Source organism: Pezoporus flaviventris, unplaced genomic scaffold, assembly GCF_033815535.1.
Source record: "Pezoporus flaviventris isolate CSIRO_AGI_PZ_B2104156 unplaced genomic scaffold, CSIRO_AGI_Pfla_v1 ptg000030l, whole genome shotgun sequence".
NCBI classification, from domain to species: domain Eukaryota; kingdom Metazoa; phylum Chordata; class Aves; order Psittaciformes; family Psittacidae; genus Pezoporus; species Pezoporus flaviventris.
The window spans coordinates 4846689-4861867 of NW_026892578.1; the positions used below are offsets into that span (position 1 = coordinate 4846689).

General features: G+C 43.4%; 1 protein-coding gene across 1 annotated transcript in view; it reads right to left on the reverse strand.

Moving 5' to 3' along the window:
* Positions 1-13999, reverse strand: part of CYFIP1 (cytoplasmic FMR1 interacting protein 1) — an 82849-nt gene extending 68850 nt beyond the window's left edge. The window contains exon 1 of the mRNA XM_061459764.1: positions 13790-13999. The gene's annotated coding sequence lies outside the window, so the exon portion shown is untranslated. The remainder of the gene's footprint in view (positions 1-13789) is intronic.
* Between the last annotated feature and the right edge of the window lie 1180 nt (positions 14000-15179).

Genomic DNA, 15179 nt, shown 5'->3' on the forward strand with positions numbered 1-15179 from the left:
AAACAGGAAAATGATGCTTGATGAGAGGAGATAATCCTTATACATATTGAGCAGTGGTGCACACAACCCAACAGATGTAACTTGTAGCAAGCAACCAAGTTAAATAAAAACGAGTAAAGCAACTTAAATAACTTTAGGCTTCTTGAGACCTTGTTGTAAATGCTGAAATTGCCACACAATTCCTCTTTAGCCTCTGCCACAAAAATTTGGCCAAGACTTGCCCAGAAACAGCCTCTAATGACCTTAAGAATCTATCCAGCTAAGCTTCAAAAAGACATTGATTCCCAACATTAAAAATTCAACCTCAGATAACTAGGTTTGATGATATCTACTTACAGATGAAAAATAAAGCCTTTCACCACAAAAATTATCAGATGAAATTCTATGGTTGTGTTGACAAGATCAGGAGATGCTGAGGATGGTATCATGTTATCACAAAATATTAAAAAAAACAGCAAAACAACCAAAACCAAAAGGTATATTGAATATCCTGAAAATACACAGGGAAAGAATGGGAAGTAACTCCTCTGAGAGGTACAAGAACATAGGCTGTTCAAACTACTTGCAAATTGGCATTATCCCTGAACTAAGACTGTCAAGTAACAATTCCTACAGAACACAGATAAACAGCACAATTCAGTCTTTTGGAAGAAAACAAAAACAAAAAAAAAGAAAGCAAAAGTAGATAGTATCAAGCTACAGCAAAAACAACTTTTCTCCAGAAGACACTGATTTAGACTACTACCCAGCAAGCAGACATACACTTTATAGCAATTGCTGCTCTCCTTTTTGGAAAAAAGGAGTAACAATGTTAAATGTCCCTCAGATAAACTAAAATAATTAAAATCTAAATCCTATAGCTGATAGACACTTTTTCCTCTGCATCACTCAAAGATTTGACACTTAAGCACTCTCAGCTTGAAATCCGTAAGGATTTATCCTCACACAACCATTAAAGAGGTAATCCAGCAGTCTTCCTCCTTGGAACATGGAGTGTTGCAGCAGGTAATCATCTGGACACAGTGACAATTTCATAGAATCATAGAATGGTTTAGGCTGGAAGGAACCTTAAAGATTATCTAGTGCCAACCACCATTTCCAGGTGGGTTTTTTGCTCTCAGCTCCTTACAGCACACTTACTGCTGCATACTGGCAAGATCAGGCAATGGACACAACCAGGTCTATTGCTACCAATGCTCATCCGACAGAATCAGTCGTTAGGGTTGGAAGGCACCTCTGGAGATCATTTGGTCCAACCCCCCTGGCCAAGGCAGGGCCACCTGCAGCAGGTTACACAGGAATGCATCCAGGAAGGTTATGAATGTCTCCAGAGGGAGACTCCATGAACCCCTTGGGCAGCCTGCTCCACTGCTCTGCCACCCTCAACATAAAGAAGTTCTGCCTCATGTTGAGGTGAAACTTCTTGTGCTTTAGTTTAGGGCCACTGCTTCTCCTCATTGCTTTGTTGGGCATCACTGAAGGGAGTCTGGCACCATTCTTCTGGCACCCACCCTTGAGATGTTTACATGCATTAATGAGATCCCCTCACAGTCTTCTCTACACAGGCCCAGCTCCTGCAACCTCTTCTCGTAAGAGAGATGCTCCAGACCCCTGACATCCTTATGGCCTTCCACTGGACCCTCTCATCAGATGTTCATGGACAGCAATTACCTTTTACCATTAATGGCCAACAAAAACAAAACAAACAAAAAACAAACATGAAAGAGACAATGATGTAAACAAATGCACTTTCTTCAGCTTAACTTCAGCTTAATTACCAGAACGTCCCCCACAGCCTGAGAATAAAACAAGCGTCTTTGTTCAGCTAAGTTTAGTTGGGTCCTCAAGCTACCCTGGCACAAAGCACTGCAGCCAGCTCGCAGTGGTAAATTAAAAAGCAATGGATGAAATAACTTCTCCACTCATTCCTTCCACTTTCCAGGTGGACTCTGAAAATGAGTGCTGAAAAATTAAGCACATCTCATCTACTCCTGGACGAGCTGCTTAGACTGTCCCCATGGTAGCAACAGCAAAGCAAGCCTCTCCTGAGGCTCTATCCTCTTCAAAGCAGCCCACCTGCCACTGTTTTCTCTTTTGACAGACCCTCTTCCCTCACTGCTCCAAATATACACACCACCATCTCTGGCACACTTAGCCTGGCAGGCAGGAAGAGCTGAATGGGAAAACGTTGAGCTATGCTGAATCTCAGGATGAGAAGAGTCAAAGAAGCAGCAGCTTTGACTAACCTCCCGCTGTGATTAGTGGAAAAGTAACAGGGCACACAGGGAAACACAAAACTGCAAGTGCTTTTCAGGGAACAAAGCATAAAACCAAGTCCCCATTCAGAGGTAGAGGGTTGAGCATTGAAATGATCATAAACTCTTCAGAAAGTCACAGAACAATTTGGGTTGGAAAGGACCTTAAAGCTCATCCAGTTCCAACCCCCTGCCATGGGCAGGGACACCTTCCACTAGACCAGGTTGCTCCATGCCCCATCCAGCCTGGCCTTAAACACTGCCAGGGATGGGGCAGCCACAGGTTCTCTGGGCAACCTATGCCAGTGCCTCACCACCCTCACAGGGAAGAACTTCTTCCCTATATCTCATCTAAGTCTATCCTCTTTTCATTTAAAGCCACAGGGACTTACTTACTTCACCATTCTTAAACACCAGTATCTTAAATACACATCTCAAAAAAAAAACCAAAATTAAGAAATTCTCCAAAGTTTATGTTTTCAGTCATTTAACCAAGAAAACTTCAGGTTTAAAAGGAGCATAAATCCATTCAAAATGCAGATAGTTACACTTCAAACAGCCTGAAACAGTTGAGCTAAAACATATCCTATGGCCACTGTAACTGCAGGGCAAGTTCCCACTGCTCAAGAGGAGATGAGAGGGTGGGGCCCTCCAGTCACAAAAGGCTTCATCAACAGCTCTGGGCTGCAGCTGCCAGCCAGGGCCTGCACACTTTGAGCTGGGATCAGCAAAGCTTGACCGGCTCAAGCATGGTTTCCCTCTTTTGCCGCTGTTGAAGTTACCACAGCATGTTCAGCAATGTGCTAGTGCAATTGCATAAGTGCAAGAAGAAATGCTGCAGCACATCCCACCTCCTGCTCCACAGAATGGGCCATGGTTGCACCCAGTACAATGTAAACTCTTCAAACTAGCATAGATCCAACCAATAAGCCACATGCAAATATCAGCATGAGAATACAGACCAAGAAAGAAGAGGCGTTGGCAGATGTTCAGGGAATTGGTTTTGGTAAGGCCGTGCTCTATGTAACCCAAAAAAAATCTCAAACACTGAAATTTGTAAATAGAAAAAATTATTTCATACCCCAAAAAATTGCAGAACAATCATGCCAAAAAGTGAGACAATGAAGGTGGAGTTTAAACAACCAACAAAAATTGCTGGATTACAGAAACCTTAGAATATTTTATGACTTTGCAGCTGAGAACGCTGTTTCATTTGGCTGAAAACAAGTGTTGGGAAGGGATGCTCCCTGCCTTCTTGCAGTCCACTGAACACACATTTTGCTTTTAATTAGATGCATGTGATCTCCAAGTGCTTGTACATGTTCCCAAGCTCAAAATAAGACGAAGAGGAAGTATGTCTGTACTTTAAACAGCACTTTCTTTGACGCTGACTCTCTTCTTTCCTAAGTCTGCAAAAGCATCTTTGAGTCTTGAATTAAGAGAAAATCTCAAGCCTGGCATGGATACTGAAGACTACAACTGCCATGAAACCCATTAATTGAAATATATATCCACATGAGTTGTTTTGTCTTTTAAAAACAGGCATAGATAGATAGATAGATAAGACAGATAAAGTAAAGCTTGCCCTACTTTACAGAACACAATACCATGATGAAAAGCAGGAAAATTCCATGCACAACATTTAAAGAGGGAAAGCAAAGGCTTATCCGGGACAAAGGCATTATGCAGTTCATGCACAGGACAGAAATTAAGACAAATTTAAGAAGGTGATTGAATAGCCTGCTCAACTGAGGTCTATGGGACCAATCTCAGTGAACTCCATGGGAAGTAATGACAACATTCCCACAGGAACAGTCTTGGTCTGCACAGCAGCAGCAGTTTTATCCCTATAGCAACACAACATTTTCAGGTTTCTTCTGTTCCATTGCATCATTCTTCTATGTTACTGGCCTGCAGAAAATCAATTAAATCATTTTCCTATGAAGAAAATTTGATTCAATATTCTGTGAAATGCTCCTACTCATGAAGTAAGGAAGTTTGTCTCTTAAACCATGAAACAAAACGCCCTTGTGAAGAGAAAAGCTAACAAAAGGAACACATTTTCTCTTCCAAGATCAGCACAATGATTACTTATCATATTCACTTTTCTTTCAAACCTCCAAGATATATCTCTCAAAAATTCCCTTTTAGTTCTATTTTAATTAAATATCAAAAGCCTCAGCTGTTCAACTGCATACCTAGCAATGCAGACTAGCAGAAAACATTTAACAGGCTGATAACTGAAGTGTTTTAGAGAACAGCAACGCAGTAGATCTCCTCGTTTGAATGCTCTTTTTCTGTTCTCTGGACGGCACAATCCCCCTTTTTGCCAAGGGGATCAGAGCAAGATGTTCCTTTCGGGACTGAAGCTCCTCTGCGTTCCTAAGCAACAGATTTGCATAAGCTGAAGGAGCACAGAAAAATGCTTTTCACATCATTTACTGGCCTGCCTGATTAAAGTAAAAGGCAGAAGAAAGCAAACAGCAGCTGATGGTCCTTTGTGCAACAGATCTGACACATTGTTAAGCCTGCAAAAATACATCTGCGATTGGAAGAAAAAAAAAGGCTCAATAAGCGCAAAAGAGAAAACAAAAATTCAGGCTCTGAATTATCCTGTGCCAGCACCATAGCAAGTCCCAGGAGAATGGCCACATGATGGAAACAGCTGATTTAGTATTAGACTCCTATGGAGCCATGTGGTTCACATCATTAACTGCTTTGCTCTGCCACTGGAGAGGTACATGGTGGGAAGCAAGCTTCCAAGAGCAGACACAGATTTGGGGAAAGGTAAGGCTAAAGCACAGAAAATCTTTTTTTTTTTTTTGGGGGGGGGGGGGGGTATTATTATTTTTTTATTTTTTTAGAAAATCTCAGCTTTCCAAACTAAAAGCTCTTTGTGTCAAGTCAGAGTGAATTTTTCACATGACAAGCAATCTCAATCTCTTTACACAAGCAAAATCTGTGCTACCCACCTACACTTCCAGTACTTAAAAGGGACCTACAAGAAACCTGGAAGAAGGACTTTCTACAAGGTCATGCAGTAACAGGACAAGAGGCAATGGCTTTAAACTGACAGAGGCCAGATTTACATTAGATATAACAAAGAAATTCTTTACTGTGAGGGTGGTGAGACACTGGCACAGGTTGCCCAGAGAAGCTGTAGCCGCCCCATCCCTGGCAGTGTTCAAGGCCGGGTTGGATGGCTTAGAGCAACCTGGTCTAGTGCATGGTGTTCCTACCCATGGCAGGGGTGTTAGAACTAGATGATCTTTAAGGTCTCTTCCAACATAAAGCATTCTGTAATTCTGTGTATCTTTGACTGTGCAAACAAGCTTCAAGTGCTCAGATACACCAGTCTTATCACCTCAAAAAACAAACTCTACAGTATCAGATACAGCAGTAAGCAACTACCAATGCAACCTAAAAGCCAGGCTTTCCTGACTCAGCACTGTTCCTCTCTCCCCACCACAAAATAATCAGGCTCAGGAGGACACCATGGCTAACAATGCTGTCATGTAGCTGAAACAGCTCACTGACACACTGACCACCAGCACTCATGACAATCGGTCATGCTCATCAAGTAACTATGGGTGTTCCCTTCCAGTGTCCTGGATGAATTCAAGCACATTTCCAATGACAGGAAGACCTAACACTATACTATCATCACAAGTTATGAACGGGGACGCTCGGGCTCCTCAGATGAAGCCTACACAGAGACTGGTGAGCTACAGCAGGACAGAACCACCTTCCTTGATGGCTGCCACCAGGTGCAAGTCTACTAACTGCTACCTTTTAAAGTATCAGTAAGAGAACTCTCCCACAACTGCAGAACGCTGTGTAACCCTAGCACTCCCGTATTTTAGTGCAAGGCTGAGCTCACTCTATTCTTGCTGGCAAGTTAGCACAAGAGTGGCTTTATCTTTTCCTGCCTGCCAGCAGCAGCCCATGGATGAGCACATACTAAATCTATAGCAGCAGCAGCTAACAGTGAATGGAATGATGCAGCAAGTAATGACCACATATTTCAATAGGCAGCCTGGTTAGTACTATGCATCTCCAGTATCATTCCAAATCTTGAAGTTTTAGAGGAGATGCAAGTTCCTGATGATAAAACATAAGATCAAATGGTATCCCGACGCAGAAATCTCACATGGATTGCAATGTACACACTTCAAAAAAATGGGAAAAAAATTCTGCTCATCCCCACTTGTTTTATTAGAGAATCCACTACGATGACATGGGAAAAGCCTAACCCTGTAAAGTTTGCTCCAAAGGCATCCCATGTATGTGAACAAGGAGGAAGGGCCTGTCTCTGCAGCATGCACCCCGCTCTGCAATGGCAGTTGTGCTACAGGAACTCACAGAGGGGTTTTGCTTGGTTTGTTATATCTGCGTACCTAAGCCTGAAGCCCAAGATATAAGTCACCAACACAAAATATTGGGGCTAGATGGCTGAGGAGGTTTGTGTTAATTTACTAATTAATTCTTTACAGAGCTGAGTTAGTTCTGAGTCAACATGGACACAAATGTATTAATCCTAAACTTCTGTACATACTAAAAACCCTTCTGCAATATCTGGCTTCTCTTCAGGCTGGAATGAAGTTAAAGATTGAACTGTTGTCTCATTCTAGGTTTGGTGTGCTGAGATCTATTTTGCTACACTTACTTGCCTCATCCCTTTAATACTCCCTGATACTACATCTTTGAGTTGCACCAACTGCAACTTACATTTTGTTTGTCCTTCAGTTTTCAGTTCTTTCTTCTTATTGCTTCTTGACTAACTCCCTCCCTTTCTCTTTTTCACACTCTTTTCCTTTCATACAGTTCACTCCTCCCCTCCCCTGTTTAATCTTCTTGTTTCCCTGCTTTGGTCATTTTGCTGTTCTGCTGCTATTACCTCCTACAGCTGTCCTCAATATGCATTTCTTCTATACCTCTGTTTCTAAGTCTTCCTGCTGCTGCATGGTTGTGTAAGGAAGCAATGCTGCATGGCACTGCTTTGGGCAAGACCACATCTTGGCATGGAAGCTAAGCACTGAAGCACAGGAATTCTGGCATGTTCAGCAGTTGTGAAAAGCGCTCTCATTTCTTAGCAAAGATAAGATTCCCAGTGTAAGAATTCTGTAAAGGATGACAAAAACAGCAAGAGCAATAACTACCCCAGAAAGGAGGAAGCATATGCCCATGGAGTTAGCCTGGCATTGCTCAGATACAGCACCTTTCATCCTGCAGAAAGGATACTGTCACAGACTGCTCATGCCTATTCAACATGGGTTTGGTCAATTGTCCTTTGCATTTGGTGTGGAGGGACTGCTAGCACCTTAAGCAAAATGGGCATACCTGTGTGCATATGCTGAAAGAAGTGTTTGGTAATGGGCTCAGCACCAGTCTTTCATGACAGGTAATGGAGATGAGACACAAAGATTAAAAGACAAGAGTCTGGAAACTTTAGATATAAATCCAAGCAACAACACAGCCACTCAGACAAACTGTTTATTAAAGCATCAGAGTTCTTGAACGGTACTTTCATTTCACAGAACTAGTAGAAGGTGTCCCTATCCATGGCAGAGCGGCTGGAACAAGATGATCCTTAATGTCCCTTATAACCCAAACCACTCTGTGATTCTGTGAAACTAAGAAATTAAGAATAAAACCTTATTTTCTCAGGGGAGGGGAGGACAGCACTCTTTTCCGGAACCCACTTCCAGGCATGGTTTCGTCAGGGTCGGACTGAGGAAAACCACTTCTCTGTGGAACACACCTAGCAGAGCCCCTGCCTGCACAGAGGCCATCAGCCACAGCACCACTGGGGGCAGCCCCCTCAGTCTCCTTTGGCAGAGCCTCTGCATTATCCATCCCACTATGTCTAAAGCATACATAGCCAGATAATATGACAGGCATTAATTTTATCCAGCAGGTTTATTCAGTGCAAACCCACAGCTAAAGCTCCGACTTCAGCACTGATTCTAACTTTAAAAAGTGAACAAATACTTCAATAAAAATTACTATAATAGAGGCCGTCTGCTGTCATTCTCACCGCTTCCCTCTACCTGTAAGTACTTAGGAAGTCAACAATGCAACACTGCTTTCATTTAAGCAAAAAAAATTACACTGCTTTACCTGAAAAAGAAGTTGGAAGATATTTTAGGCAAATTTGTACTATTCATGCTTAAAAGTATTTATTTCATATCTGAAGCAAAAGAATAATGTAAAATTCTGCCAAATTACAGTGGGGGGGGGGAGGGAACAAAACCAAAACAAAACAAAAACCCAAGAAAAAACCAAACAGGCTTCTAGCGCTATTAAAAAGAAAAAAAAAATAAATAAAGAAAGAAAGAAGTACCCTATGTGCTTTTCAGGGAAGAGGAGGAGAATCAGACAAGAAGCAAGTTATAATAGTTCCTTTAAAAAAATAAGGAAATATTACAGGACAGGGTGAAGGAGAAAATGGAAATACGCAAATAGCTTTTAGTTTCTCAAGCTTTCTTCCCCCTCTAAGAGAGCTCATCATCTGTAACTAACGTTTTACACTTTCATTTTTATACAAAACATGAAAATATGCAGTTTCAGTGAAAATTCGTCAAAAGCTTTACTTCCCATATCACCAGATCAGCATCCACATCTATCTTGAGCAATATGTCATGACGGTACACCTAAATTTTACATTCAGAATGCATAATTCAGTGTATTCTCATTGATTTAATATGCCAGTGAACCCACTTGAAATAATTAGAGCTACACTGAAAGAAGACTATAAATCAAGTTCACATCTACAGTATTTTTCTTTTCTGCGAACAGTCTGTCCATGTCCCTATCAGAAGTGTTTTAAAGTGGCATACAGCACTACCATATTTTTAGCTAAACCCTAGAAACAAGCTGCTTGTATACCTACACTGCATAAAGGAGGCATTTCCAAAAGCTCCTCATACCATTTACATAGCTGGAATCACTACTTAGCACATCTACTCTCAAGACTCATGTCCTAACATAAAACCACAGCACTGGTTTTGAAATCCAAGTACATATTTCTAAAACCAAAAGCATCATTTAACTTTTTTCTTTTACTTAACACTGTATTGATTCATAAGATCATTGCTGAGGCTCAACCCTGCAGTCTACAGTCTCCCTTAAGTGTAAATCTATGTGCTGCCTGAATTCTCGAGATGCCTTTCAGTGGAGGGTGGGCAGGAGGAATGCCATTTTTTGCTCCAAAGTAGCAATTCTTCACTTTAAAAATCGGCTCGGTCATTCTAGTACCACCTGACCAATATTCCTGAAAAACCTCCCTGCAGAAACCAGCCCTCTGAGAGGGCTGCCAAGAGACGCCCCATTAAACTGAGAAAATCTCCCACTGTCTGGCCTGAGCATGGAGAAATCATGCAATCGTTTTCCATGAGTAACATGTCTGTAAGCCAGGAGTGCTTTGAATGGAACAGCAACAGAAGATAAGATGTGGGGAAGGGATATGGCAGCAGGGCACAAGTGCTGCTCCTAGCTATCCCTGGGAACAGGGACCACTGTCTCCCACATGGGAAGGCTTGAAGAGCTGGGATCCCTTCCCAGCACCCCCAGCCAGATCTGCTCTCAACTCTGCTGCCACAACCTTATATCACCTCTTCCACAATGGTCTCTCTCTAGAAATACTACATAGCTGTAAATTCACTTGCGGTCCTGCTGACAGTCAGCCTGCGGGGAGGGGGAGCTCTGCTGAGGTGGCAAATGCCCGACAGTTATTTGTGCTTATTACCTTTACCACAGCCCTACTTTTTATGGCTAGAAGTCCAAGACTGCCACTTTTCCCAGAAAAACGCTGCACTGTCTGAAGACAGGATTTTCTCTACACATTTAGGAATGCACATATATTTACAGACATCAGAGTCAGAGAGCAAACAGTACGCACTGACACAGAGGAAAATCTTTTAAGTCCTATGAAGAAAATAAGCTTCAGATTTTTTCACTGGTATGTATGTTTGAGAGATAAGGAGATCCCAGAAGATGAGTTACAACAGTTTTGGCGCTAAGAGACAGACAGACTATCTGCTATTTTGCACCCTCCTATAACAAGTCTCATCAATGCATTATACATTAATTTTACCACTAGAAAGGCAAGTGGTATGGATTAATGGAATCAATACACACTCTCAGTTACCAGTACTACACAGCATAGCATATCCCTGAGCACTACACACCTCAGTACCTATGGGCAGATGTAAAGAATCCAAGGGCAAAGTAAGGAAGAAGCCTAGACTGATGTCTGTGGTTTAAAACATAGGTACCATTACTAAGTTCTCAGTAAGTTTTTGTCAGTATACAGTCATATTTCACAATGTTGAAATGTCCTTCTTTCATGTTAACTGTGTCAGATCTGCTCACACGCACCACCAAAAAGGACAAGCATAGGTGGTTTTCATTTGTTATGTATTCAAGTAACAATGTAGACAGAAATACCAAAATGCCCTGCAAGAATAAGACCTGTCAGAGGCCACTTGTAACAAAGTATATTTTCTAAATATCAATAGTTTCCAAATCTGTTATAGTTACTACTCCCTCTGTGTGTGTGATCTGACTGAGAGCATGTCCAAATGGCAGCTCAGGACCATTTAATCATACTGCCATGTGCATGAGTGGATGGATGCATCCACTTCACTGGGGCTGTGTCAAGCTCCTGCAGCATCCCTAGGTAAACAAACAATTTGGAACAAGAATAATTGCTTTTTAAGTTGGGGCTTGCCATAGTAACTACAGCCATCTGAAAACATGTAAGCAATAAAAATACAGAAACTGCTTCAGAAGAAGCAAAACCAGTCATACAACTGACTTCAGACTGACTATGGTGTAACACGCTGCCCGACGTAAAAATTTACTTTACTTGTTGGTACAGCAAAGGAACCGCATGAAGAACTTGCCCTGAGAACACAGAGAAACGACTGTAAAATGAAACAGTCTTGATGCACACATAAATACCTGCTAAAATTCACTGTATTCTGTATAGCATTGTAAGCTATTCCAGCAGCTTTCAGACCAACGGAAGAATAAAACCAAAGCCAGGAAAAAGGAGCTTTGTGGGTCTTTTTTTGTTTCATCTTTTTGTTCTAACTTCCCAGCTCAAATCCAACTACCCTGAAGCTTCCACATCAGCCTGAATATCTTCGAAATCTCTGAGAAACAAAACAAGAAGTAACAATCAGATGATTCTAAAAGAGCTATGACAAGATCGCGAAACCTACCCTCAGGAACAAGCCACGTCCCACAGAAGAGTAAATAAAGCACTAACTAAAACTTGAGGAGTATATCAGACAGACATACTCATTTATAACTTCTAACATAAAACACACAGCTGGAACAGCTGTCTGTTAATTATTTAATTACACCATAAAACCTCTGTAATGGCTCAAGGGAATTTGTGGGTTGATCCTACTTCAGGAAAACTGAAAAAAAACCAAAGAATTTTGTCCGTGTATGCTCTGGGCATTACAGGTACACCACTAAAGGATTAGCAGCTTTTTAAGTCACATATTCAGAAGCTCAGAACTGAAAAGTCTGGACTGATTGTGAAACACTCCCTCTCTTATAAGGCAAATTTTTTATTATTTTAAAAGGACTCATGAAATCAGCTCCACTTAGGTTTAAATATAGTGATATCTACTAAGTGAGAAGTTTTTAATTAACACATTTCAAACACCACTTCACTGTCCTCATCAAGACTCTCAACAGGAACTGACCAAACCCAAGGTCTGTGAACAAAACGCACAGTCTTACTCATCTTCAGCAGGGCAGTTTGGGAAAGGGAAGTGGGTTGCTCTCCTAAGATTCTGAGAGGTTTATTCCCAAAATAAATACATCAGGTGTTTCAATCTGAAACCCACAAAGTACAACTGAGATATTCCATTAAAAAACAAACAAAAAAAGCACAAACCACCAGACAAAAAAACCCAAACCCCAAGCAAACCAAGCTGCTGCAGAGAACAGACTACTGACTACATTTCTTAGAGGACAAGCCAAGCAAGTTTTGACAATACCAAAACTAAGCCTTTCCTGCTGCACTCTGCTGCTGTACAGGCTGCTTCCAAATTCCTCCTCCGTCCTGGCAGCTACAAAGTCAACTGGCTGCCTACACTAGCCAGACTTCACAGACCAGTTGTCTGGGAATGCTTAAAGAGCCTTTTACATTATTAGATCAGAAGAAACTCTGTGTTTACAAACGCAAGAGTTTTTAAAAGGTTAAAGTAGGGCTTAAATAAAGCCAAGAGCTAGAACTCTGAAGGACTAGCAACGCATTTTCTGGCACATAGCTCAGAGATCTTCAGTCTGAGCATAAAACAGTTTGTATAAATACAATTAATATAAACGTAATGCAGAGATCACACAACTGCACTACAACTTTATTAGAAGTTCAACTTTGAAAAACACGCTAACCAGCAACACTGCATGTGTACGTGTTCAGCACGTTTATTATAAAAGTTATGGTAAATACGTAACTGCAATGCAATAAGGACCTGAGTCACTCATTAGCCTAAGCTTTCAATTTCCCCCAGTTTACTGAAAAGCGTGGTATGACCTTCTAATTAAGAAGTTCCTCCAGACAGCTTTCCCTCCCCCTCCAACACGCACTCTCCAGCCACCACTTCAGGCAGACTGGCTACACCCCACAAAGACAACTTCCTCCGCACCGCCTCCCTGGCACAACCAACTATTTACATGTCTAAATGCTACTCAAACTTGTCATCCAACGGCGCAGGAACAAAAACCAAGGCAATGAGAGCCTACTGAAAGGCAGGGTTACTGTTGAACCACAGGAATACTCACAGCGATGAAGTGCATGTTTACCTTCACCTCCTTGCTAGTCAGAGACAGGTAGGAGACGGACGGGATATCCCCGCCCATCTGGAGAGTTTTGCGCTTACACTGGCACTCTCCCTACCGCATTAGTTAGTTTAACTGGGTAACCACTCAGCTTCCTCAAGAGGAAGTTACTTTATGTAACTATGTATCCTTAGACACTAGATCATCTCATTCATCTAAAGGACGGCATGGACATGCATAAGGCTTCTTACTTTCATTTTTTTCCCGTCTAATCCACTCCGGGACAGCCTAGGAAGCAGAACTCCAACCACCCCTGGCTACCGACACAAGAGCTGCGCACGACAGAGAACAAGTCAGACCCCACACCCATTAAAAACACACTAAAACTGGCTTTTACCTACCTACCCCTGAGGCGTCACCCACTGCTGGGGCCCGCCTGAAGGAACAGCCACTTGCCTGTTGCCCACCCCCCGGCCCTTCCCTCCGCCAGCCACACCAGCGCCTCCGAAGCGAGGCCCGGCTCCGCCTGAGCGCTGGGGACCAGCGCCAGCAGCAGAGCGAAGGGGATAAATAAAACCCAAAGTAGTGCACGGGGATCGCGGTCACCAGCGAGAGGAGCGCGGGACTGCTCAGCACCTCGCATAAAGCGCCTACAAACGGGGGGGGAACTCGCACCCGAGCGGCCCCGACCAGCGGGCAGGCCGCTCCCGGCCCGGGTTAGCGCTGCTCACCCGCTCGCCGCCGGCTTCTGGGAACGGCGCTATCCGGCGGCGCGACGGGCCCGTCCGCCCGCCCGGGGGCTCCGGTCCGCCCGGCCGCCACCGAGAGTCGCGCTGGCCCCGGCGGCTCCGCTCCTGGGCCGCGCCTGGCGGGGAGTTTCCTGTCTGAGTCACTTCAACCGGGAGCTGCGCAGGGAAACACCCTTCCTGCCGCTCCAGCTCCGCCTCATCCCAAACCTGCCGCCCCTTCCCACCCCGCCGGGCTCCGGCTCCTCCTTCTCCTCCTTCTTCCGCGGGGCGCCGGGAGCAGCCTCTGGGTTTCCAAGGGAAGCGACCTTTCCTGCGCTGTACGCACAGAGAAAGCTGTAAGTAAGAAGACGAATCTATGCATCAGGCGGCCGTGCCCCGTCGCACTGTTATTCAAACCAGAGGGCGGCCTGGCACCACGGCGAGGGCCCCGCAGGAAAGCCAGCGGCACGGGGCCACCGTCTGCTTTTCACCTCAGTGTTTTCCACTTGACAGTTCTGGCAGAATGGCGAGGGGGAGAACTCGGAAGGAGGACCCAGCCTTAAGGAATGAAGAGTATCCAGTAGGAAACCCTTTTAAATGTCCCCTAGAGGGTGCTCATGCCTGTCTTCTTTATAACGAAATGCCACTGTTCATTGAAACTAAAAGTAGAAGCAACGCAAGAATGGCTATTTTCCATTGCCTGTTGCCAACCTCCTACCGTTTTTTTTTTGTGATAAAACACAACAAATACATATACAGTTGCTCATTTTAAACTTTGCTTACCTTTTCCACGTAATAGCTTCCCGTTTCAAGCTGCTTTTCACAGAATGGATTAGGCTGGAAGGGACCCTAAAGATCATTCAGTTCCAACTCCCTTTCACTAGACCAGGTTGCTCAAAGCCCAGTCCAACCTAGCCTTGAACACTGCCAGGGGCAGTCACAATTTCTCTGGGCAACCTGTGCCTGTGCCTCACCACCCTCACGTGAAGGATTTCTTTCTTCCTTATATCTAATCTAAATCTCCCCTCTTTCAGTTTAAAGCCATTTCCCTTACCCTACTGCACCACAAAATGAAATTGACAGCCTTTTTTTCACTAAAGTTTGTCAAGGTTGTTCCTTCCATCCACGATGTCAGTGGCAGACAGAATCCACAAACCTACTACACATAGGGGTGAGGGGCAGTTGAGAGCATGAGAACTTCTTCCAAACCGCTTTTCCTCAAAGCCTATTTGCTTGTATTGGACTGCTTTAAGTACCATCCAAAACTGCATTTACTCTTGAAAATCTTCTCTAAGCATCAGCAAATTACACAGTACTGCTATAGCAAGCAACTTCAGGTCTCCGTCTTTAACAACTGTTAGTGGAACACTGCTACGAATGATTTTTGTGCTGA